This window comes from Odocoileus virginianus, chromosome 33, assembly GCF_023699985.2.
Source record: "Odocoileus virginianus isolate 20LAN1187 ecotype Illinois chromosome 33, Ovbor_1.2, whole genome shotgun sequence".
In the NCBI taxonomy this organism is placed as follows: Eukaryota; Metazoa; Chordata; class Mammalia; order Artiodactyla; family Cervidae; genus Odocoileus; species Odocoileus virginianus.
In genome coordinates, this window is record NC_069706.1 from 30,937,835 (window position 1) to 30,963,320 (window position 25,486).

General features: G+C 46.4%; 1 non-coding gene across 1 annotated transcript; it reads left to right on the forward strand.

Annotated features, from left to right (window-relative positions):
- The first annotated feature begins 18,829 nt into the window (after positions 1–18,829).
- On the forward strand, positions 18,830–18,901 carry TRNAH-GUG (transfer RNA histidin (anticodon GUG)). The gene has a single exon. It is a non-coding gene; the product is annotated as a tRNA-His (tRNA).
- The last annotated feature ends 6,585 nt before the right edge of the window (positions 18,902–25,486 follow it).

A 25,486-nucleotide genomic window follows, 5' to 3' on the forward strand; every position in this document is an offset into this window, starting at 1 on the left:
TAGATATAAGTGGAGGGTGCCTGTGTGTGCTCAATTTTGTTCTGACTCTTTGAAACCATATGGACTGTTGCCTGCCAGGCTCCACTGACCATGGGATTTTCCAGGCAAGGATACTGGAGTGGGTTGCCATTTCCTACTCCAGGGGATCTTCCCACCCCAGGGGTAAGTGCAAGGACTAGGATTCAAAACCAGCTGGTTCTAATTCCTTATTTTTCACCCTAATCCACAGTCTTCTAATGAAATTTGAGATAGGGGAAGGGGGACATCTCATGATGACATGGGGTCTCAGGCCACTAGTTCCTCTGGAGTTAATCACTTCAAACTTCACATCTACTGAGTCAACCCTTTCCCTAATTCAGCAAGGACACCTACCTAGCTCACCTCTGGTCCCCGCCATTTAAGAGATGAAGTACCATCTCTTATTTACCAGAAACTTCTCACCCACCTCCCCGCTGCAGCCTTCCATGTACTTTAAGGAAATCAGATGTGTTTTTCTTAATTAGCCATCATTATTGATTTGACATCCTCCTGCGATTTAAATAAACTCGGTGAAATTAATGAGGCCCCTAATAATATTCTGTCTTCTTGTGCTAATTATTTTTTGGTGAACAAGTTCATTCTTAACGTAAAGAGCAATAGCAACCCTGCCAAAGATCAATACTTGTATGGAAAGAAAGCTCTGGAGTCTCAGAGAAAGAACACTCTAGAGTTTGTAGGGGGCTTCCCTGGTGGCTCAGATGGTAAAGAACCTGCCTGCAATGCAGGAGACCTGGGTTCCATCCCTGGGTCAGGAAGATCCCCCGGAGAGAGAAATGGCTACTTACTCTAGTATTCTTGCTTGGGAGAAGTTCAGAGACTGGCCGAAGGAGAAGGTGGGCTTGCCTTTGAGAGGGGATAAAGACAGGGTGGGGACAGGGACAATGGTCCTAGAGGGAGTCTGTGGAAGAACTAGATGTAGCAGTCACTGTGGCTACCTGGGAGACAGCTGAAGTCCAGACACTGATGGGAATTCAGAGACACTGAAAAGTCAGCCACTGTCTTCACCACCAGCCCACAACCCCCTGATAGATCCAAGTATCATCCAACAAGCACTCTCATCCAGCACCTTCTCTCCACCTTCTTTCCCTGCCCTGCTCTGCCCACAGCTTCTGCTTTGTTTACTCTCTCACAATTAGGAGATCTGCAACATCCTGTCTCAGTCCCTCCAAGCCAGACTCCAAATCAGAGACCAACAATCGTTCCCTTGCTACGGAGTTTTCCAGTGGTTCCCCTGTCTAGAGCAGCGGTCCCCAATCTTTTTGGCACCAGGGAGCGGTTTCATGGAAGACAATTTTCCCACAGACCGGCAGTAGAGGGGATGGTTTCAAGATGGTTCATGCACTTTACATCTATTGGGTACTTTAAAGAATCTGCCTCCAATGCAGCAGACCCAGGTTCAGTCCCTGGGTTGGGAAGATCCCCTGGAGAAGGAAATGTATTCTTGCCTGGGAAATCCCACAAAGAGAGGAGCCTGGTGGACTATAGTCCATGAGGTTGCAAAGAGTCGGACACAACTGAGCAACTAACACTTTCACTTCATTTCTATTATTATTACGTCAGCTCTGCCTCAGATCATCAGGCATTAGATCCCAGAGACTGGGGACCCCTGGTCTAGAGTACAGTGGATTATGAAATGCAGCCTCTTTTCATGAAGTTTAAGCCTTCCAGACCTCAACTGTCATCATCTCCCCAAGCTACATCTCAGAAGTTTGAAATGTCCTAGGAAGTCTCCCCCACCCCACTATTCCAGATAGTTTACTCCTGCTCACTCTCTGCCCTAAAAACCCCTCTTCCTAGAGGGGATCTTTCTAGCACCCTAGTTCAGAACCCCTTCTCTGCTCCATGACCCTTGGCCTTCCCCCTTTCACAGCTCCATCACATTGACTATAATTTTTCAGTATATGTGTCTTTCTTATTCCCTGGACTGTGAACTTCTCGAGGGCCTGGTATTTGCCTGATTCATCTCATGCTTCACAAAGCCCAGTGGCCCTAAATGCTGCATGAACAAACAAATGAGTGAATTGATCCTTACGGAAGAAGGGATTGGGGGACAGACTGAGGAATCCATAGACAGGTAAGCTGGGAATAGATGGGGAGACAGTGGAAACACTGTCAGACTATTTTTGGGGGCTCCAAAATCACTGCAGATGGTGACTGCAGCCATGAAATTAAAAGACGCTTACTCCTTGGAAGGAAAGTTATGACCAAACTGGATAGCATATTAAAAAGCAGAGACCTTACTTTGCCAACAAAAATCCATCTAGTCAAGGCTATGGTTTTTCCAGTGGTCATATATGGATGTGAGAGCTGGACTGTGAAGAAAGCTGAGTGCTGAAGAATTGATGCTTTTGAGCTGTGGTGTTGGAGAAGACTCTTGAGAGTCCCTTGGACTGCAAGGAGATCCAACCAGTCCATCCCAAAGGAGATCAGTCCTGGGTGTTCATTGGAAGGACTGATGCTGGAGCTGAAACTCCAGTACTTTGGTCACCTCATGCGAAGAGTAGACTCATTGGAAAAGACCCTGATGCCGGGAGGGGTTGGGGGCAGGAGGAGAAGGGGATGACAGAGGATGAGAAGGTTGGATGGCATCACCGACTCGATGGACATGGATGGGTTTGAGTGGACTCCAGGAGTTGGTGATGGAGAGGGAGGCCTGGCGTGCTGCAATTCATGGGGTCGCAAAGAGTCAGACACGACTGAGCAACTGAACTGAACTGAACTGAACTAGGGCAACAGGACACGTGATATGCCTGCAAGGGCCTTGGAGGTGGTTTACTTTTCCCGGTAAATGAACTAAGATGTTTATAAGGAACTGGTGGAAAGAAACAGGTCAGAGTGCAGACTCCTGCCTCCAGGTCCAGTAATTACTATGGCTGCTGGCTGGGGACATGGCTTAAGGGAATATGGAAAAATTAGCAACCATGTTTGGCTCAAGCTGTGCACGAAATTAATCAAAAAGGGTGAACAGGAGTAAACCAAAACTGTGTCCAGGAGACATATTTCAGGAGGTCCCAATGGGCAAGAAACAGCAATTGCCAATGAGGAAAAGAGCCAGGTTCCCTGCAACCCAGTGAAGGGGCCTTGCTGAAGGGCAGCGTCTCCTGCTCTAGAGACGCTGGGATTCTTGTGAAGGCAGTGCATTTCCTGGCTGAGCAAACTGCGTGTGCAAGAACTGTTGGGTCTCCCAGGAAATGCACGGCTCTTTCTTGGGCACACTAGGAGCCCCTGGGCTCTGATCACAGAAAAACACTAGGGATGTTCAGGGTCCCCCCACCCCGGGATGCAGAGCGGTGGGGGAATCCCATCACTGGGCACTGGACACAGTCTCAAGCCCAAGAACATCAGCACTTCTCAGAAATTCACTCTAAGATGCCTCATCTGGCGATCATGAGGTATCATTCCCTCAATGTCCACAGAGAGACTTCCTGAGCCTGCATCACATCCCAGGCACAGGACTGAGGGCTAAATCTCCAAAAGCCCTTCCTGTGCTGATGAGTTTCTAAAATGCATTAGTTCACCTTCAGTGAAATCTCAGGAAGCCTGATCTGGGAAGGAATACCAAGGAGCTCTTGGGCTGGTCGGGAATCGTGATCTCTTAAAGATTTGGTAGCCTCTTTTCCTGGAGTTTCCCTGGTGGCTCGGATAGTAAAGAATTCTCCTGTGATGCAGGAGATCTGAGTTTGATCCCTGGGTCAGGAAGATCCCCTGAAGAAGGAAATGACAACCCACTCTGTCCTGGAGAATCCCATGGACAGAGAAGCCTCGTGGGCTACAGTCCATGGGGTCGCAAAGAGACAGACACAACTGACCGACTGCGCGTGCACACACACACACACACACACACACACATACACACACACACACACAGCCTCTTGCCCTTGGCAGGAAATGGGCTAATATGAGAACAGGGATTCTTTTCTAGAATAAAGAGGGAAGGTTGTCTCTATAAGGTAAGCTTTATTTGAATTGAAAATCCAAAAACTTTCTCCCAGATAGAAAGAGTCCAGGATGTCAGAAGGTGTAACACCCCAGGGAAATGCTCTTGAATTAATATTCCAAAATGGTGCCATCTTTCTTCAAGTTTCATGACTGATACTAAATGAAGCTGTGAAGTGCAACCATGCTAATTGGCAAGAGGCACATGATAGACAATAATGGGGTGAAAGTTCATTTTCTTACTGTAATTAATTACGGAAGAGGATTTTTAAAATAAAGGAACACACACCCCCGTACACCATATGGGTCCCAAAGACCTAGATTGACAGGCTCTGTTCTCTTCACAGTATGACTCCACAACTCCATCTTCCATAAACCTAAGTGAAACGAACTCTTTTTGTATACAAAAGTGCTAAAACATGGTGGCTCAAGTCCAGTGTGGTGTTTCAATGCCATGGAATGCCTTTGGGGCCATGTATAACATATAACAGAAATCCTTCAACTGAAACAAATATCACTGAGTCAGAATTCTTTAGGGAGTGCCGTCCCTCTGGTTCGGTCACTATGAATCTTCCCTGTCCTAGTATCTGATAAAGATTACCAGGAGGGCAACGCCCCACCCCACCTCCATCAGGGTCTCATGCAGGGGCAAGAGACGCAGGAGTCGGGAATGGGGAGCAGACAATCCCCAGCAAAATGCTCAGTGACTGCCAAAGAGCAAGGCAAAGCTGAACTTGAGACAAAGCTGAGATGAGGCCCCTGTGGGGCATCCTGTCACTTCTTGTCTCAGCTTGGGTTCCCCAAAAGACAGAGCCTGGGGTGTGGGTAGCTGACTTATAAGAGAATCTCAGGGAGCAGCAGTCAGGGCCCAGAGATGGTGAGGGAAGGAGGAAAATCCCACCCGTGGGCATATTATTGAGGTCACTGCCATGTGCATCTGGGGTTTGGTTCTACCCGGGACCTACTCAAGAGTATATGAGACACCTCCTAGAATGACCCACCCAAGGCCAACCAGGAAGCACATATCTATGGGCTCCTAAACCCTTGGTTGGGTGTTGCCCCACATCTGCACTGAGCATGTGTGTTTGATGAGTCAGTTCCCACTGATGTCAGGGGTGTCAGAAAAACACTAGGGGTAGGAATGAAGGGCCACTGTGGGCACTTGGGGTGAGCTACTGGAAACCCGCTCAGGAAGTTTTCATTATCCCTGTGGTTAAAAATGAAGAGGGAACAAGAGTGTGTGAATTGGGGCCCTAAAGGTGTGTGATACACTCTCCAGATATGAAGAGTGGGGGCCCCCCAGAAGGGAGATGAGGTCCATTGGCTTGCAGACTGCTGCCTTCTCTCTCTGTCTTCACATGGTCTTTCCTTTGTGTAGACAAGACAAGGCAAGACTGTCCACAGGGTTGCAAAAGTCTCGGACACAACTTAGTGACTAAATACCAAATTCCAAAGAATTTGTTCTATCCTCCTTACTATTTCCTGCTGGGCTGAGTTTTAGACAAAGTGTTTCCTACAATTAGGTCACTGGAGCTGTGCCTTATTTCCTTTACCTTTAACCTTTTATAAACTATGACATTTACAAACCTCCCCATGACCGATCTGTGAAACCCACCATCTCTCACTGCCGTTGACTGAACGTCGCTGCTTAGAGATGCTCTACCGATACCACCTGGACAATTTCAATGACTGTGTCTCTCCTGCTCATTACAAGGATGCTAATCTTAAGATCTCTCTCTGTGACTGCATGCATGAAAGGACTCCAGGCTCTCCATGCTGCAGTGGAGGTGATTTTCAGCACGGTATTTGCTGACATTACTGTGGTCCGCTCACAAGGAATTATCTGATGATGCGGTGTTAAAGAATTAGGTCAAATAATCTGGATAAACCTTCAGGATTAAAGGATCTGTGGTTGTCTCGCTGACCAATATTTCGAAAATCTAGTTATAGTCAGATGCAGACAGTATAGTCATTGTTCATTCATTTCGCAGACTGAAACGTATGCTTACTGAGTGTTTGGGAACTCTTCTAAGCACCACAGAGATAGCTCTGGCATTCCAGGGGCTTGCAGCAGAATGAGGTGGGAGGCAGAGCACACTGATGATAACACTCAGATGGGATCAGTGGCGAGGGGACCTGAGAAGGGGTGACAAGCTCTATTCACAGTCAGGATGGATTTCACAAAAAGGTGACATCTGAGCTCATCTTGAAGGATGGGAATGAGTTTGTTGGACACAGCATGGTGTGGGAACAAGAGGGCCTTCCCAATAGAGAAACTAGCATTGTGCAAAAGAGCCGAGTATGGGGCTTCCCTAGAGGCTCAGTGGTACAAAGAATCTGCCTGACTATGCAAGAGACTGGGGTTCAATCCCCAGATCAAGAAGATCCCCTGGAGAAGGAAATGGCAACCCACTCTGGTATTCTTGCCTGGGAAAGATCATGGACAGAGAGGCCTGGCAGGTTACAGTCCATGGGATCGCAAAAGACTTGGGCAGGATTTAGAGACTAAATAACAACAACAATGGTCTGTTTAGAGAAGACTCGTCTACCCGACACAGAGTAAGCATGGCCGAAGATGTGCTGGAGAGGCCCCAGGGGTCAGATTCTGCTTGGCTTGAATATCAGGCTAAACAGTTGGTCTTGACATTGTAGGCCAGTAGTTTCAAGCCATATTTCATGAAGTCAAAGAACCTTTAGCAAGTGAGCAAGGTCTGGCAGGAAGGACAGCCAGCAGAGTATTGAGTTCTTCACCTTGCTTCAGTCAAAGCACTTTGGCTCACATAAGAACCCACCTGCCAATGCAGGAGACATAAGAGACGCGACTTGAATCCCTGGGTCAGGGAGATCCCCTGGAGGCGGGCATGACAATCCACTCCAGTATTCTTGCCTGGGAAATCCCATGCACAGAGGAGCCTGGCGGGTTACAGTCAATGGGGTTGCAAAAAGTTGGACACAGCTGAAGCAACTTAGCACACAGAACACACGGGTTTAGTGGATGTAGTTGTAAGGATGGGAAAGAAAACACAGAATCAGAAAGCATCTCCAAAGTAGATGCAGTAGTCAGTTTCTCCTCAGAAACAGAACCAACAGCCTACACACAAAAAGAGGTTGATGATAAGGAATTGAAGGCACTGGCCTACACAATTATGGAGGCTGAGAAGCCCCAAGATCCATAGCGAGTCAGCTGGACACACAAGCAGACTTGACCCAGGCTGAGATCAGAGGCCTGAGAATCAGGAAAGGTGATGGTGCAGGTTCCAGATCGAAAGCTGGTCGACTCCAGATCCCAGAGAAGCCAGGGTTTCAATTCAAGCCCAAAGGCAGAAAAAGGCCAATATCTCAGCTTTGCTGTCAGGCTGCAGACAGCCTCTCTTGCTGGCAGTAGAGTCGAGTTGGCCTTTCTGTTCAAAACCCAGGCCTTCAACAGATTGTTTGAAGCCTCTCCACATGGGGGAGGGCCATCTGCTTTCCTCAGGCCACCAATTCAAATGCTAATCTCATCCAAAAACACCCTCGCAGACACACCCAGAATAATGTTTGACCAAATATTGGAAAAGACCCTGACGCTGGCAAAGATTGAAGGCAGGAGGAGAAGGGGGTGACAGAGGATGAGGTGGTTGGATGGCATCACCGACTCAATGGACATGAGTTTGAGCAAACTGTGGGAGAAGGTGGAGGACAGGGAAGCCTGGCGTGCTGCAGTCCACGGGTTCACAAAGAGTTGGACATGATTTAGTGACCGAACAACAACAAAATATCTGGGCAGTCTGTGGCCCAATCGCAATCATGGTGGAATTAACAAAACACAATCAAGAGCAAAGGTTCCAGAGATCAAAGACAGTTTTTACAATAGAGAGCCAATAGAAGAGAAAGGACCAGAAAGATGAAAGGAGTAGTCATCTCCTCCATCTCTGTGCCAGGACCAGGGCTGATCCCCATAGATCTTACCAACCTCCCACAAGCCACTTTAGAAGAAGCTTGAACAAGCATGAAAGTGAAAGTGTTAGTCAGTCGTGTCCAACTATTTGCGACCCCACGGACTACTCAGTCCATGGAATTCTCTAGGCAAGAATACTGGAGTGGGTAGCCATTCCCTTCTCCAGGGGATCTTCCCAACCCAGGGAGGGAACCCAGGTCTTCTGCATTGCAGACAGACTTTTTACCAGCTAAGCCACCAGAGGAGTTGAATAAGCCTGGGGATGGTGGGGAGGTGGGCTTCCCTGAAAGAATCTGCCTGAAATGCAGGAGACCCTGGTTCATTTCCTGGGTAAGGCAGATCCCCTAGAGAAGGGAATGGCTACCCACTTAAAGGGATAGGCTACCCACATCAGTATTCTTGGGCTTCCCTGGAGGCTCAGCTGGTAAAGAATCCACCTGCAATGCAGGAGACCTGGGTTCGATCCCTGGGTCTGGAAGGTACCCTGGAGAAGGGAAGGCTACCCACTCCAGTATTCTGGCCTGGAGAATTCCATGGACTGTATAGTCCATGGGGTCGCAAAGAGTAGGACACAGCTGAGCAAATTTCACTTCACTGGCAGGGAGGTGGAGAAGGAAATGGCAACCCACTCCAGTATTCTTTCCTGGAGAATTCCACGGACAGAGGAGCTTGGTGGGCTACAGTCCACGGGGCCGCAAAGAGTCGGACATGACTGATTGACTATTGTAGCGGGGGGGGGGGGTTGGCAAACAAAAGAAGCTGGCCAGAAACCAGCCTGGCTCCACCTAAAATGGGTCTAGACACCTGCTGCTTTGTATGATTCCAGCCTCACCTAATGACTGATGACAGACCACCAGACACCTGTGAGCCCACCTTGAGACTGGAGACACTAAGAATGCCCATCAGAGGATCAAGGAGCCCTGTACCGCCCCTTCCCTACCTGGGTTAGCTGAGCCCTCTGTCCTCCTGCTGATGGAACCAAGGACGCATTCCCTTTCTTCTTTATTTTGGGCTGACTCGTGTGTCGACTTCCATGGGGTCTCCTCCATGGGACCCTGTCCTTCCCTAGCCTGCCTGAGGAGTAAGTCTGCCCAGGTCCCCCAACATAATCACACTCAGCCATCCCCACTAAAAGTTGCAATGCCTCTCAGTAAACAGGCAGCACAAACAACACGTTGAATTTACAAATATTTTTAAGAGGGCAAATGTCTTCCAATCATGTACCCTGAGTCTCCCGTTTCTGAGATGTCCCCTGAATCTCTGGGGCTCTCAATGTTCCTGGCTCACTTGGCAAAGTGGAGCTCAGCAAGCTTTCCAACCTCTCAGGACCCTGCAGTTCTCTGGGCCACGCAAGACCTCTATCATCCATCAGTGATGCGGCTGATCCCAGCACACGGCAAAGAGGCGGCCAAGACAGAACCGTGTATGTGAACCAGGGGCCACTGGGGACCCCGGTTTCAAGCAGATCATTTGAGTTTCAGTGACTTCCCCATTCTGAGCCTCTACCCCACACAGGAATGCGTCCTTGGGGTATAGCCTCTTCCTGCCCATCGTTGAGCATTTTCATAGTTTGGATGGCTGGAATCAAAACTCTCCCCAAAGGTAGCATATGGCTCTGTATCTCCCAGTTCCACACAATTTACTTGGGATGAAACCTGATGCTCCAAACCCATACTGTGCTATTTTCCTTCTTTCACCTCACAGGGAGTTTGTTCAGCAAGAAACGACTCTTTGGGATACATTCCTATCTCCCCCCACCCTTCTGACTCTGGAGTGTGGGTCTCTATAACTCCCAGAGGGAGGGGCTTTCCTTTCAAATCCAAGGGCTGCCAGTGGAAGACAGCACTCACTGGAGATGCCTGCCAGATTGCCAACCCCTTTCTTAAGCACAGGACAGCTGTCAGCTACAAACTGGCACTCACCACCTCGTCATGGACACCTGCCATCCACCTCTACGAGGACTAGATCGGGTGCTGCTGCAGCTGCTGACCTTTGACATCCCCTGGAAGGAGTTCATGGCCGAGATCAGAAAGGTTTGTAGAAAAACCGGCAGGACAGGTCTTTGGATAGTTAGATATTTTCAAGAACCAATTTTATGAGCCCAATCATGTATCGCCTCGTATTTAGAAAGGCACTAAAACCCTTCATGGTGACAGCTGCTCCTCATGACTAACAGAAAGCTTCATGAGACCAGCAGAAACCTTCTGGGAAAACATGTGCTTGATTGCATGTACTCCCACCAAAACCACACATATACTGACCTTCCCCTCCTACCTCTTTGGAGCATCTCAGATACTCCTCTTTGGAGTATCTCAGAGCTATCTGAAGTGCTATCTCTTGGGCTTCAGTCCTCGTTGTTCCCTGAATAAAATTTAACTCGCAACTCTCAAGTTGAACACTTTTTTTAAGTCGACATGGTCCAAAGGGAACGGCACTCAGAGTCATCAAACTCTTCAACCACTGACTCACTTGACAAATATTTATGAAGTGTTGACTGTGTGGCCTGGTACTGCCCTGAGAGTAAGGAGTACATCCGTGAACAAGACAAGCAACCTTCCCGCCTTCATAGAACGTGCACTTAAGTTCCCTTATGTCCTTCAGCTGCGTGACCTCGACCAGGCCATTTGATCCCTCTGAGCCTGATCCATCTTCCAGTACAGAAGACCAGTGATATGCGCTTCCTGAAATAACACACGGGACCATCCATGAGACAGGGCTGGGCACATTCTGAACATTCAGAAGCCATTAGCTGACACGGAGAGATTTTCCATTTGACGTGGAATTCCTGGGAACACCATCAAGTTGATGAGAATAGCCTTAGGGCCCAATTGGTCGCAAACTGGGGGGCTTGGGATCCAGCCTGTAGACATTTCAAGCGTAAAAATTCACAGACTATGGCAGAAAAGCAAATATAAACCTCTTTATGGGGTTCCCTGCTTAATTTATTTCCAACTTGGTTTTAAGTGATATTTCTTGCCGATGTATATGAAATGGAGAAATGTCTAAGTAGCGTTAAAATTCCCGGTGAACGCTCCAGATTCAGAAACCAGCTCCCGTGGGTGCTTCTGAGAAAGTCGGTGGTGCACTACTGCCCCCAAGTGTAGCGAGCCCGGCTAGCAAGGGCCTGAGGACTGAGCAGATCATAGGAGGGGGCTTTTTTGTGTGTTCTCTCTCTCTCTCTCTTTTTTTTTTTTAAAAGCAGGAACACTTAAGAAGAAGAAAATGGACTCTCAAAAATCCTCTTTATCCGAGATCAAATAGAATAAAACCCAATTAAGTCAGTGCAGCTGTCGGCTGTTTAACCAACTCCACCAGCACATCCTCCTCCTCCCCGCCTGGCTCTCCTTCTCCCCCTGATGTGTATTGGACACCAGGTTCCATTTACAGGGAATGGATCCATTAACCCCAGGGACAGACACAATTCTCCTAACAGTGTGTACAGCTCACACGTGCCCCAAGTGGCAAGCTTTGAGGCCTGGGATGGGGAGACCTCCAGGAGTCACGGGCTCTGCCCGGAAGAGTCTCTGAGTTCTTTCCCCACAAAGCATCTTGAAGGATCCCTGCCTGTCTCAAGCCAGTGCCAAGGGTCCTTTTTTAAATTAAGTTTTACTGGAGTATAATTGTTTTACAGTGTTGCGTTAGTTTCAACAGTACAGAAAGTGAAAGTGAATCAGCAGTGTGTGTGTGTGTGTGTGTGTGTGTGTGTGTGTGTGTATTAACCTTTCCCTCCTTTGGGAGCAGTTTGGAAACTTTGGAGCAGTTTCTCAGAGCTATCTGAGTTGCTTTCTCCTGGGCTGCAGTCTTCATTTTGCCCTAAATAAAACTTAACTCACAGCCCTCACATTGTGCATTTTTTCAGTCAACAAAGTCCAAAAAGAACTGCACTCAGAGTCAACACTCTTCAGCCATCAACTCACATGACAAATATTTATTGTGCCGACTTTGTGGCCCAGCAGACAGGAGGATGGGGCTTTTGTGTTTGTGTGTGTCTGTGTGTGTGTCTGTGTGTGTCTGTGTGTGTCTGTGTGTGTGTGCCTGTGTGTGTGTGTCTGTGTGTGCGTCTCTGTGTGTGTGTTTGCATGTGTGTGTGTGTGTCTGTGTGTGTTTGCATGTGTGTGTGTGTGTCTGTGTGTGTGTGCATGTGTGTGTGTGTATGTGTGTGTGCCTGTGTGTCTGTGTGTGTGTGTCTGTGTGTGTGTGTGTGTGTGTGCCTGTGTGTGTGTGTCTGTGTGTGCCTGTGTGTGTGTGTCTGTGTGTGTGTCTGCATGTGTGTGTGTCTGTGTGTGTGTCTATGTGTGTCTGTGTGTGTGTGCCTGTGTGTGTGTCTGTGTGTGCGTCTCTGTGTGTACATCTCTGTGTGTGTGTTTGCATGTGTGTGTGTCTATGTGTGTGTGTGTGTGTCTGTGTGTGTGTCTCTGTGTGTGCGTCTCTGTGTGTGTGTTTGCATGTGTGTGTGTCTGTGTGTGTGTCTCTGTGTGTGTGTTTGCATGTGTGTGTGTCTGTGTGTGTGTCTATGTGTGTCTGTGTGTGTGTGCCTGTGTGTGTGTGTCTGTGTGTGTGTTTGCTGTGTGTGTGTGTTTGTGTGTGTGTGTCTCTGTGTGTGTGTGTCTGTGTGTGTCTCTGTGTGTGTGTGTGAGTCCCCTCCTTTTTGGATTTCCTTCCTATTTAGGCCATCACAGAGCACTGCGTAGAGTCCCCTGTCCTATACAGTTGTTGTTTAATTGCTAAATTGTGTCCAACTATTGGTGACACATGGACTGCAGCCCACCGGGCTCCTCTGTTCATGGGGTTTCCCAGGCAAGCATACTGGAAATGGGCTGCCATTTTCTTCTCCAGGGGATCTTCCCGACCCAGGGATGGAACCCAAGTCTCCTGCATTGGCAGGCGGATTCTTTACCACAGAGTCACCAAGGAGACTCATGCTATACGGTATGTTCCCGTTCGTTATCTATTTTATACAGGGTATCAATAGTGAATGTATGTCAATCCCAATCTCCCAATTCATCCAAACCCTCCTTCCTCTCTTGGTATTCATACATTTGTTCTCTATGTCTGTCTCTCTATTTCTGTTCTGCAAGTAAGATCACCTATATCATTTTTCTAGATTGCGCATATATGTTATTATATGATATTTTTTTCTCTTTCTGACTTACTTCACTCTGTATGACAGCCTCAAAGTTCATCCATGTTTCTACAAATGACCTAATTTCATTCCTTTTTATGACTGAGTAATATTCCGTTTTATATATGTACCACATTTTCTTTATCCATTCCTTTATCGATGGACATTTAGGTTGCTTCCATGTTCTGGCTATTGTATATAGGGTTGCAGTGAATACTGGGGTGCACATGTCTTTTGGAATTATGGTTTTCTCTGGGCATATGCCCAGTATTGGGATTGCTTTCATACAGTAGTTCTCAACATGGGACTTTGTGCAGTTTCGATCAAAAAACATCTACTGAACAGTGGCTCATAACCCTGCTGGGAGCATATAGTCTAGAGGGAGAAACTCACGGAGGGGCAGACTGACACCAGACCTGGGGGACTGCACATGAGGAATCATGGGCACTGCAGGGCCCGGAAGAGAGGAGCTAAATCCAACAGGAAGCAAGAAATACCTCCAGGAAGAAAGGCAGCCAGGTCAGTCTTTAAAGAGGAAGTCCGTTACCCCACAAAGCAGCAGGTATATGGGAGCCGTGGGCAGAACCTTCGACAGAGTGTCAAAGTGTGAAGGGCACAGTGCTTTGGGGGAACAGAGGGCAGCTCAGCACTACCGGAGCACAGGGGGAGGTTTCAGCAAATGGGAAAGTTACCGAGGTGGCCGTGGAGGCCACCACAAGCCAGGCTGAAGGATGGAGCACACGGCGTTACAGAGGAGAGCAGGGAAGTCTGACTTTCCCCAGGGCGACACGGGGCAGGTCAGCTGGAGGAAGGAGGTTCAGAGCAGAATCCACCTGCTGGAATCCTGGCCTAACAGTCAAAGCCAAGAAGACCAAGTTGAAATTCTAGATCAGAAGACACAACTGGAGAATTATTACAAAGAAAAGCATTAGGTCCCGGGGTTTGTATAGCCAACCCCATCCTCTTCCCTAATATCCTCTCATGGGACTGGAACAAAAAACTAACTCTTTCATTCAGCCCTTGTCTGCTTCCCAGCTATCGTAAAAGTTGGCCCTGCTGCCATCACACTGTACTTCTCAACTCCCAGGCCAAGTGACCAAGCCTTCTGTCTCACCTCTGGCTAATTTGCCTTCTGTCTGCCTCTGACCACTTGCACCCTGCCAGAGATGGAAGTGACAAGTCTTCTTGGGGTGGGGGGAGGATTTAATCAGCTCAAGGTCTGCTGGATGGCTCCAAGGTGGGAATTGCGAGGTTCCCCAGCGTGACAGGTGTCACTTATGATGGCTCAGGCAGTAAAGAATCTGCCTATGATGGGGGAGACCCAGGTTTGATCCCTGGGTTGGGAAGATCCCCTAGAGAAGGGAATGGCAACCCACTCCAGTATACTTGCCTGAAGAATTCCATGGACAGAGGAGCCTGCCGGGCTACAGTTCATGGGGTCAGACACGACTGAGTGACTCAGCCTTTCACTTTCATTCCAGTATGACAGAAGCTGGCTTTGCCTAGGCTTGGGCCCAGAACCCTGCCCCTTCTCTGGGTTTTAACAGCTGATTACAGCAAACTCAAGCTTCCTACTCAGAGTCCCCACTCTGTTACATGTGGGCACTCAGAGGTATCACAGACAGAGAGACAAGATGAGGAAGTGGGAAGAGTTAAATCCTAGGACGTTTCATGCCATCTGGACAACGCACTTCGTCTCCCAGAACCTCAGTTTCCTTGTCCAGTGGGATGACCAAGGGCTTAATGAACGGTCATACAAGTGAAAGCGCATTGCTATTTTGGAGATTTACGGAGACCGAGACAGGGAGCCCTGCCCACCTCCGCTCACTTCTGAGTGTAAAATGACTGCATTGCCAGAGATCACATCCAGGAGAAACAGGGTTTATGTTTCACGTTATGGCTGATCCCCGCTACTGTAACAAATATGCAACAACTGAGAGCACTCAACTGCCTCTGCTAAGGATTCCTACCAACAAGGCCCGTGCGATCAAGAAAACAGGGCTTCCCAGGTAGCTCGGTGCCCGCCACTGCTGATGTGGCTTCCATTCCTGGGTCTTCCGAACACAGGTCAGAAAGATCCCCTGGAGAAGGAAATGGCAACCCACTCCAGTATTTTTGCCTCGGACATCCCACGGACAGAGGAGCCCGGCAGGCTGCAGTCCATTAGGTCACAAAGAGCTGGACATGACTGAGCAAGAGGCCACCAAGGAAACGGTGGTTTTCAGATATTACAGCACATGTAAGCATTAAAAAATCTTATCCACTGGGTGTCAAAAAACAATAAAAATCACATGCTATTTCTCACAGTTTTAAAAATCCCAGTGTTCAAGTGGTTTAAAAACAGTCAACTATTTAAAATGGATAACCAACAAGGACCTACTGTATAGCAAAGGGAGCCCTCCTTAATATTATGTAACAACCTAAATAGGAAATGAATTTGAAAAAGATAGATACATGCATATGTATAACTGGAAAAAAAAATAGTACGATCCTTGGGGGGCGGGGAGTCACTGAATTATACACTTTAAAATGAAAGAATTTTACGATATGTGAATTATATCTCAAAAAACGCTGTTGTTTTGAAATTTTTAAAAGGGATAAACATTGTGAATTCTTTAAAAAAAATCATCATGTACAATTACTCTTAATATGGATGAACCCCATATACATAATGTTGAGTGAATGAAGACAGATAAAAGAATATGTATCTATGGTTCTATGACATATGGTTCATGTGGTTCTATTAAGATAAAGCACTGACACAGGCAAAAACAATTTTTGCTGCTAGAAATCGGAAGAGCGGTTGTCCTGGGGATGAGGGTAGTGACTGGAAGGGCCAATGAGGGGAGTTTTCTGAGGAGCTGGGACCGCTCTTTGTCTTGATCTGAGTACTGATTAGGTGAGTATGTTCAGCTTGTAACAATACCTAGAGCTGGGGTTCCCCTGGTGGCTCAGGGGTGAAAAATCCATCTACCAATGCAGGAGACACGGGTTCCATCCCTGATCCGGGAAGATCCCACGTGCCACAGAGCAACAAGGCCTGGGGACCAAAATTGTTGAGCCTGTGCTCTAGATTTCAGGAACCACAACTACTGAGGCCCTTGCACCCTAGAGCCCACATTCCCCAAGAGAAGCCACTGTGACCCAGATTGGACTAACACTAGCCGGAGAATAAGAACACTAGCTGCAGGTAACAACTTACACTGTCGTTAACTCTGGCGGAAGTGCTTCAAAAGACACTTGAATGGAATCTTCAAGTCAATTCACATATATCCTGGAAGATGATACCTCCTGACTGATGTACTCGAGGCGATATCTGAGTACAATTAACCATAAAGGCCAGAGACTGAGAGGATATTCAGAATGTCACCTCCCAAGGATTTTCCTGGTGGTCCAGTGGTTAAGAGTCCACCTTCCAATGCAGGGGACACAGGTTCAATCCCTGGTCAGGGAACTAAGATCCCACAAGCCTCAGGGCAATGAATCCTGTGAGCCACAATTAAGAGCCCTGTGTGCAGCAACTAAGACCCAAAGAAGCTAAAATAAAAATTCAGAAAATAAATATTTTTAAAAAGAATATCACAAAATAAATGGAAAAAAATATATAACATCTCAAGAAAAAAAAAAAAGAATATCACCTACCAAACAGAACACTGTCTTAATCAGAATGGGTGACAGTACACTTGTACCAGATGTGAAATACATACATAAGAAATATGTAATGATAGAACTCTAGTATAGTCAAGCTTCAAAGTTTCAGAGGTCTTCCCACCCATCCCCCCAAGTTCCCTTCGCTGGGGGGACTTCCATTTTCTCAGGGTTTCACATGCACTAGGTTTGCCCAAGGACTCAGCTTATTGTTTCCTTTGGTACAACTGGGGGATTTTGTGAGTAATACAGTTAAGAAACAATTATAAGGAATTGTCTAAATTCTTGGTCTAAATTCTACTGAAAGCAAGCTGATTTGAATCTCCTTCCAAGGATGAATCAGGGCTCCAGATATTACTTATAATATCCCCATGGAATGGTAAGGCTGGCCTAGGGTTTTGCACTTGGGACCTAAGTTTCTATTCGAGGCCATCTCCAGACACAGAATTACCAGGGTTTCTGTGCTGGACTTTGGGGGTGGAGTTCTCAGGTTCCATGAAAAAAAAACTTCATCTAGGAAGAGCATCTGATAGTAACCTGGATGGAAAATCAGAGCATGAAAAAGCACAAGGCGAGCAGGGAATGAATTTTGGACTCAGAAAATTGTCATTATCTCGGAGTGCTGTGAAGGCTGGCCCCATGAGGGGAGGAGCCGTGACCAAGAGTACGTCCCAGACTCCTGCCTCAGACGAGTGTGAATCTAGTCCTGGCTTCAGATACAGAAAGCTAAAGACACACAGAACGGGACCTCAGGCTCAGACCCAGGGGACCACACATCTCAGGGCAAGGGTCTGCAGCAGTGCCCAGAAAGCAAGTTTGGGTGGTGCTCTCTCTCTGTTTAAGGCCAAGTCCATGCCCTTCTCCATCCCAGTTTCATCTGTTTGACAACCGACAAGTCTCCCAGCTGGTCTGACCACGCACCAGACAAAGACCTTCATTCAAAGCCCCTGATACTCATTCAGAGAAGGATGTACACACCACTTAGAGAAGAGAATTAAGGGCAGTCAAGATGGTCCCGGCTCCCAAGACACTTAGATTGTGTTCAGGAAAAGAAGACGTGTATCTGTGGAGTATCAGGTTACACAGCAGCCTGGGAAGAAGGGAATAGCCTTTGGGGATGTTGAGGGACCCATAGATCTGACTGGCAGGATAACTATACAAAAGTTGTTTTGAAATTGATCAGCAGCATTTTTTCAGGACCATACAGCATGGCATGGAGGAAACCTTGTAACAGAAGAAGCAAGAGCATCTACTCTCAAGGTTTGAGAGTAGAAAGTCCTGGATATAAGCAGAACTCTTAGACCTACTAACTAGGTGACTACAGGTAAGTCACTTCACATCTCTGCTTCAGCCTCATCAGTAAATTAGAGATAAAAAATCTCATCTCCTGAATTCTGCTGATGATTCAGTGAGATAATGGACTGGACTTACCTAGCACCATTTCTGGAAATTATAAACACTCAACCAATGTTTGTCTTTAACCATGACAGAAATACACCTGAGCAAGCAGCTGCTTTTCTGAATGAAAGTGCTCTAAAAAGAGCAGCAAAATGAACAAAGGTGACAATCCTCAGATTTGACCCAGAAAAGCCAAAGTACTAAAGGATTTGATAATGATTCGAACCAAAAAAATTGAAATAATAATGCTTGCCCTGTCCAGACCTTAAATGAATACAATCGTGTTATTCATTACACTTGAACTAGAGCCAGAGTACCCACGAAGCCAAATCAGTGTTTGCCCTGGTGGGTCCTAGAATCCAGGTTAATGGAGAGATGGACATCAGGGCAACCTGTTGGAGTTCAGGGCAAGTGGTCTTTGATTCTGAGTCTGCTTCAAGTGCAGAAATCTGATTTTCTCCAGTATGTGGGAAAATTCAAGAATATCACTCCACATCTCATAGCAGCAGGGAACTTGCTAGACAGTTACCTTCTGAATGCAAGAATAATCTTTTCCAGGACCTTCCCTGAAGCCCAGATTCTCAATGGGCTGGGAGGGTTCCACGCTTTCCTTTTAGAGGTTGGTATGAGCTCTGCAACAGCAGGGCTTTTAATGAATAGTCAAGGGCTTTTCTTTGAAGGCAAATCTGCTGGTTAGTTTTTTGCTTCTCCATCTTGCTTTAAACTATACCCATAATTAGGGTAGGGCTTCCCTGGTGGCTCAGTTGGTAGAGAATCTGCCTGTGATGTAGGACACCCAGGTTCGATCCCTGGGTTGGGAAGATCTCCTGGAGAAGGAAATGGCAATCCACTCCAGTATTCTTGTCTGGGAAATCCCATGGACAGAGGAGCCTGGTGCACTACAGCCCATTGGGTCACAAGAGCTGGACTTGACTTTGGGACTAAACCACCACCACCATTATTAGGGTTACCATATATTTTTATCATGGAGCTGGAGACACTTGAGGGCATGAAAAAGGCACTATTAATAATTCAGTAGAACCAGAGCAAAAAACCAAGATGGCCACCATATCATATGGTCATAGTGAATCATCTATGATTTCCAGTTCATTTCTTAAGACATTTCAGAAGAAATCTGAGAAGAGAGATACACCCCTCCCCTAACCTTTCGCAGTTACTGTATCATCCTAATTTGACAGCAATAATTTCAGCAACATGTCTGTGTGGAGACTTGCTCATGGATTGCATTTAGTTTACATATACAAGCTCTCTTTAGTTTTCCACTCATATTGCATCCATCTGCATGCACGTGTGCTAAGTCACTTCAATTGGGTCTGACTCTGTGACCCTATGGACTGTAGCCTGCCAGGTCCCTCTGTCCATGGGATTCTCAGTTTCCCCTCCCCCTATAAGACGGGGTTCCAACTGCACCTACCTCACAGAGTTTTTGTGAGGATTAAACAGGTTAATAGAAGTAAAGTGCTTTACAATATGCCTGGAACAGAGCAAGTACTGTGTAGGGCCTTATCATCCTTATGATCATTAAGTAGAATGAACTTTTAATCTAGTGAATCGGTTAAGTGGGATTTGGTCGAAGGAGCTTTTACAACATATGGTCTCAAAAAATCTACAGTGTCTGGAAATAAATATGTAAAAATGGTGAGGCACCTTTGAATTGGAAGGTGAGTGAATTGCATCAACAGAAACTGGGAGAGGCCCATCATTGTCATCCCTGGGATAGGTCAAAACATCTAGAAAGAGGGCTCTGCTGGGTGACCCTATTAATAATTGGCGGGGGGGGGGGGGGCAGTGAAAGTGTTGGTCACTCAGTCATATCCAGCTCTCTGCAACTCCATGAGCTGTATGTAGCCCGCCGGGCTCCTCTGTCCATGGGTTTCTCCAGGCAAGAATACTGCAGCGGGTAGCCATTCCCTTCTCCAGGGGATCTTCCCAACCCAGGGATCAAACCTGGGTCTCCTGCACTTGCAGACAGATTCTTCACCACTGAGCCACCAGGGAAGTTCCAGGGATATTATGAAAAAGAATGAAATAATGTCATTTTCAGCAACATGAATGGACTTAGAAAGTGTCATACTGAGTGAAGTAAGTCAGCCAGAGAAAGAGAAATATTGTATGACATCCCTTATATGAGGAATCTAAGAAGAAATGATACAAATGAACTTACTTGCAAAACAGAAACAGACTCACACTTTAGAGAATGAATTTATGGTTGCCGAGAAGAAGGGATAGTTAGGGAGTTTGGGATGGACATGAGCAAACTGCTATTTTTAAAATGGATAACCAATAACATCCTACTGTATAGGACAGGGAACTCTGCTCACTGTTATATAGCAGCCTGGATGAGAGGGGAGTTTGGGGGAGAATGGATACATGTACATGTCTGGCTGCGTCCCTTCTCTGTTACCTGAAACCATCACAACATTGTTTGTTAATCGGCTATACCCCAATACAAAATAAAAAGTTAAAAAAAAAAAGAAATTGGGGGCTATCAAAAGAAGGGCATTCCAGGCAAAGGGTTCAGCCCACACTAAGGCAGGTGACGCAAGAAATCATGCCATGTTGGGAAATGGTTGACGAGAAGTGAGGAGAGGAGAGGAATAAAGTTGGGAGTGATCCAGGTGAGGCCAGAAAGCTAATCAGGGAGCCAGACCCATTTCCTGGAGGAAATAGGACGGACTTCAGAGGGAGCTTCCAGAGCTGGTGTGGTTATTGGCAGGGAGCTCCCTGGGGGTCTACTTAGCCAGGAGGAGCAGACCACCACCAGGAACCCACCCAGCAAAGCTGCCCCAAATCACATATTTGAATTCAAATGTAGAAGAACAGTTCAGGGCTCTGTGCAAGCTGTCCATCACATCTGGTTGTTAGCCTGTTTACAGCAGGGTGTAAACTGATGTTCAATTACCCACGGAACTTTTTCATTAAACCAGAACTTTAAAATATGCATGTAGAATTTTAAAAAATAGCCTGCACTAACGAAACCAATTTTTTAAAGTCTGAAACAGGGCTTTGCCAGGTTTTCAAAGCCATCTGTTTTCAAAGCCTACCTTCCTCCTTGTTTACCACAGGCTGTCTGCTGTTTTAACAACCTCCAGTGGGATTTCACACGCCTCATTATGCAAAATCACTGCTTATGCATTCACTCCGCCACTTGCCTAACTAATCTCAACTCATAACACCTTTCTGAGGAAGATCCCCAGTCTAGAGTCCTCCGACGGGGCTGTAGATCAAGAACAGTGGTAGAGAGTGTCGGAGCAAGACAAAACGCATCCTCCAGTGAATTACTGTTAGGAGACAGGCTTGATCTGAGACCCTACTCAAGGTGAGAAGTGGAGGGGGAAAAAAAGCTATAATGATTACAATAGAAATTCAAAATCTCTCTATTCAAAAAAGGGGAGAGGCAGGGAGATCTCACATCAGGTATAAGTTAGAAAAACAAGCTTGATTCCCTTCTTAGCTATTGCCCCCTCCCATAAATGATCTATTCAAAGATTTTTCATTTCTTCCTCTGCATCAGGTTTTGGGTCTGTCATCTTTTGGTTCAAAACAGTCAGGAGCCAAGGTTTAAATCCTAGCTCTTCTGCTCCTCAGTTAGAGGCCCTTAGGTGAGACATTTAGGATGACAAACAGCCATTCAGTCACTGTCTAAACGGTGCACCAGGCAGGTAGGTACCAATGCTAGAGCTGGTCAGGCTAAGGGGCCGCCAGAGCAAAGCCTGGATTACCCGCAATGAACCACAGTATCCAGATCAATGATGCACCTTTAGGGGATCAACCAGTGAACTAGGCCCCCAAACCAGATACACACAGGGCAAAGTAGTGAGGGATGACTATGTGAGGTACACTGGTTCTTAGTCTAAGGTAGGGACTCGACCCTGGTTGCATGCAGGAATCACCTGGGTGGTTGATAGGTACCAGAACTCAACCCTTGGTCCATCCTCCATGTTCAGTTAACGTAGGGTGAGGTTCGAGGACCAGGATTTTTTTTTTTTTTTTAGTAACCTTTGATGTTGAAGAATAGCATGATAAAATAAATGACACAAATCTTTGGTGTACACCAAAATAAACATTTTTAGAAACTGAGCATACACATGGAACTGCTGCCCCAAATAAGATAGAAAGCATTCCAGCATTCCCAAAGCTTGCCTTCTGCATTTTCTCAGTATGTGACCCCTACGCGGCAGTAACCAGTGTTCTGACTTCATCACCATAAAATTCCCTGATGTCAAACTTCGTATACATGGAATCAAACAGAATTTTTCTTTTTTTCTGTATTTCTTTTCTTCTTTCTTTCTTTCCTTCCTTCCTCTTTTCTTTCTTTTTTTCATTCATTCTTTTTTGGGTCTGATTTCTTTTGCTCAACACTATGTCTATGAATGGCCCTCCAGAAGGCTCAGTGGAAAAAGAATCCACCTGCCAATGCAGGAGGTGCGGGTTCAATCCCTGGGCCAGGAAGATCCCCTGGAGAAGGGAATGGCAACCCACTCAAGTATTCTTGCCTGGAGAATCCCATGCACAGAGGAGCCTGGTGGACTGCAGCCCATGAAGTCACAAAGAGTCGGACACAGCTGAGCAATTGACCTACTGATGCCTGTGAAATTCCTCCATGTCACTGGGTACCGCAGTTACTGCTGTAGAGAATTCCACTCTGTATTCCACAATTCATCCGCTTCCTGATGATGAACTTTTGGGCTGCTTCCACTTTGGAACTCTTAAGAACAATGCTGCAGTGAACATCCCTGTACATGTCACTTGGTGCCCATGGAGAGGCATTTTTCTCAGACATATATCCAGGACTGGAATTGCTGGGTCATAGCATCTATGTATGTTCTTTAATAGAAAATGCCAAAACTCTTCCAATCACTTTCCCACCAGCAATGTATGAAACTCTAGTTGCTCATATCCTTGTCAATATTATAGATGTTGGTGCATCATGGCATCACATTTTTATTTTAATTTGCATTTTCCTGATGACTTATGGTGTGGAAGACTTTATTATATGCTTACTGGCATTTGGATATACTCCTTAGTAGGGTGCTTCTTTTGCCCAACTTTTTAATTGGGAAGACGCTGTTTTTGTACAAATTTGTAGATCTTTAAATATTTGTTACAGGAGTCCTTTGGAATATATGTATTGCATACATCTCCCATTCACCAATTTGCTTTTTCACTTCTTTAAGTTATGTCTCCTGATGAAAAGAACCTTTTAATTTCAGTGAATCCCTGTTTATACAGCCTTTCCTTTTTGGCATTTGGGGAGGTCTTATATAATTTTTGCCTACCCCAAAGCCACAAAAAAATGCTCTTACATTATCTTCTATAAGATATGTGTTTCTCCTTTCTTATTTAGGTCTGAGATTCAGTTAGAACTGATTCAGGGCTATTGTGTAAGGCAGAGGTCAAGACTCTTGTTTTTCCAGAGAGATGCCCAATGGACCGAGCTGCTTAAAAGAACAACCTTCTCCATTCTGTTATAGTATCAATCAGTATTTCTTTAAACTTCCATGGTAGGAAAGCTGATTTTACTATGCTTCCAAATTTGATATTTACTGGTCTGAGCTAGTCATTCAGTTGTATCCAGCTTTTTGCGATCCCATGGACTATAGCCCACCAGACTCCTCCTCTGTCCATGGAATTCTCCGGGCAAAAATACTGGAGTGGGTTGCCATCTCCTTTCTCCAGGGGATCTTCCTGACTCATGGATCAAACCTGGGTCTACTGCGTTGCAGGCAGATTCTTTACCATCTGAGCCACCAGGAAAATACTCATTTACTGATCTAGATCATAGAAAAGGATGAAGCAAAACAGCAACTAGATGGAGACTTCTGGAACAGAAAACCTGCCAGTATCTCCGTGTTGGTTTAGGAAAAATTGAGGCTTCATGTCTGAGTTAAGAAATCTAAACATCCACACAACAAAGCACAATTTGGACAGCAGTAGAAACACCCCAAAATGGCCGAGCCTGGAGCCCAACCCTGACCCTTTCGAGATTCCTCCCAAAAGATCCAGAAGAAAATGGTGACCATGGCAAAAACTCCAGACCCGGGAGATGCTCAGGGTGGGCAGGTGAATGAACACTCTTCAACTGTACCCAGGAACAATTGGGCAGCCTCACAGGAAGAGAAAGGGCTGCCTCCCAACCCATGAGTCCTGTTCCTCCTGATCACCAGTTCTTACGAGTCAGACAAGGCAGGAACTGAGAAAACTGAGAGTTGGGCAGGCTAAGGACTTGCCCAAAGTCACCCGGGTAAGAGCTAGAACCAGAGTGAGTCACAGGGAAGACAAATTCCCAAAAGTGGCTGTGTTTCTGAGTCTTCATCCTCAGAGGAACAACTTTCCCTCCCAAGGCTCACTCGGGGGACTTTAGCGATTAATTACTAGCTGCAAACTGGTAAATTGGAGTTAATTATCTGGACGGATCTAATGGCAACTACAACTTTATTGAAATTAAATAAAACCACCACTTTAAAGTGCACAAAGCCTTTTTCATGGCATTACTTAAGGGTGTCTGAACAAGTCCAGCCAAGACTCTGGGCTTGCTAGAATACTGAGGTGGAAGAATTGGTCTGTAGCACACTGGTCCTTGATGGACCGAATACTGCATCTCAACCACTTCCCAGCCATCCTGACATCCTAGGAAGAAAGGAGCCGATCCTTCCTTCCTGACCCTGTCCTGTAGCATGGCCTATTCAAGTCCAAGGGGCTGGCTGGCATAGCCTGGTGGGGTCTTCCCTGTTGTTCCCATCTCTGCATCCCCTCTGAACATAATCTTCTTATGGGCCATTGGCTTTCACTCTAACACCTCTTCAGGAGGGCACTGACCTCCAAAACCTGAGAAATTCAGGGAACTGAAGTTGCTCAGGCAGAGGGTATGTTGAATCTGGTTAATACCTGGAGGGAGAACAGGAGTTCACCAGATCAAGGAGATAAAGGCATTCTGCAGAGAGGAAAAATAAAGTGCAAATCACTGAAGGGGGAGAAAAAGAGCCTTCAGCATATGAGAATCTACAGGGCAGCTAGAGGTGAACAAGCTGTGTCTTCAGTGAAGCTGGAGAGGATGACAGGGAGGAAGGAGGACCTTGTAGCCACTGTAAAGAGTTGAGACTTTGCCCCCAAAGAACATTCTGGCTATAAGAATGTACTGAAGCACAACAAGATCAGAACATGGGCAGATAAAGTTGTGTAACTGAAAAAGCTCCCAATTGGGAATCAGGTCACCTGGATTCTTGTCCCCAGCTGGTCAGTGGGCCAGTCATTTTCCTATTTAGTTTCTTTATCTGTAACACGGGAAGAAATGCTTGTCTAACTTCCCTCAGCGGGGAACACTGGGGTAAATTGACCCTTCGTGGCTGAGCTGAGAACTCTACAAACAGTCATGAAACAAAGCA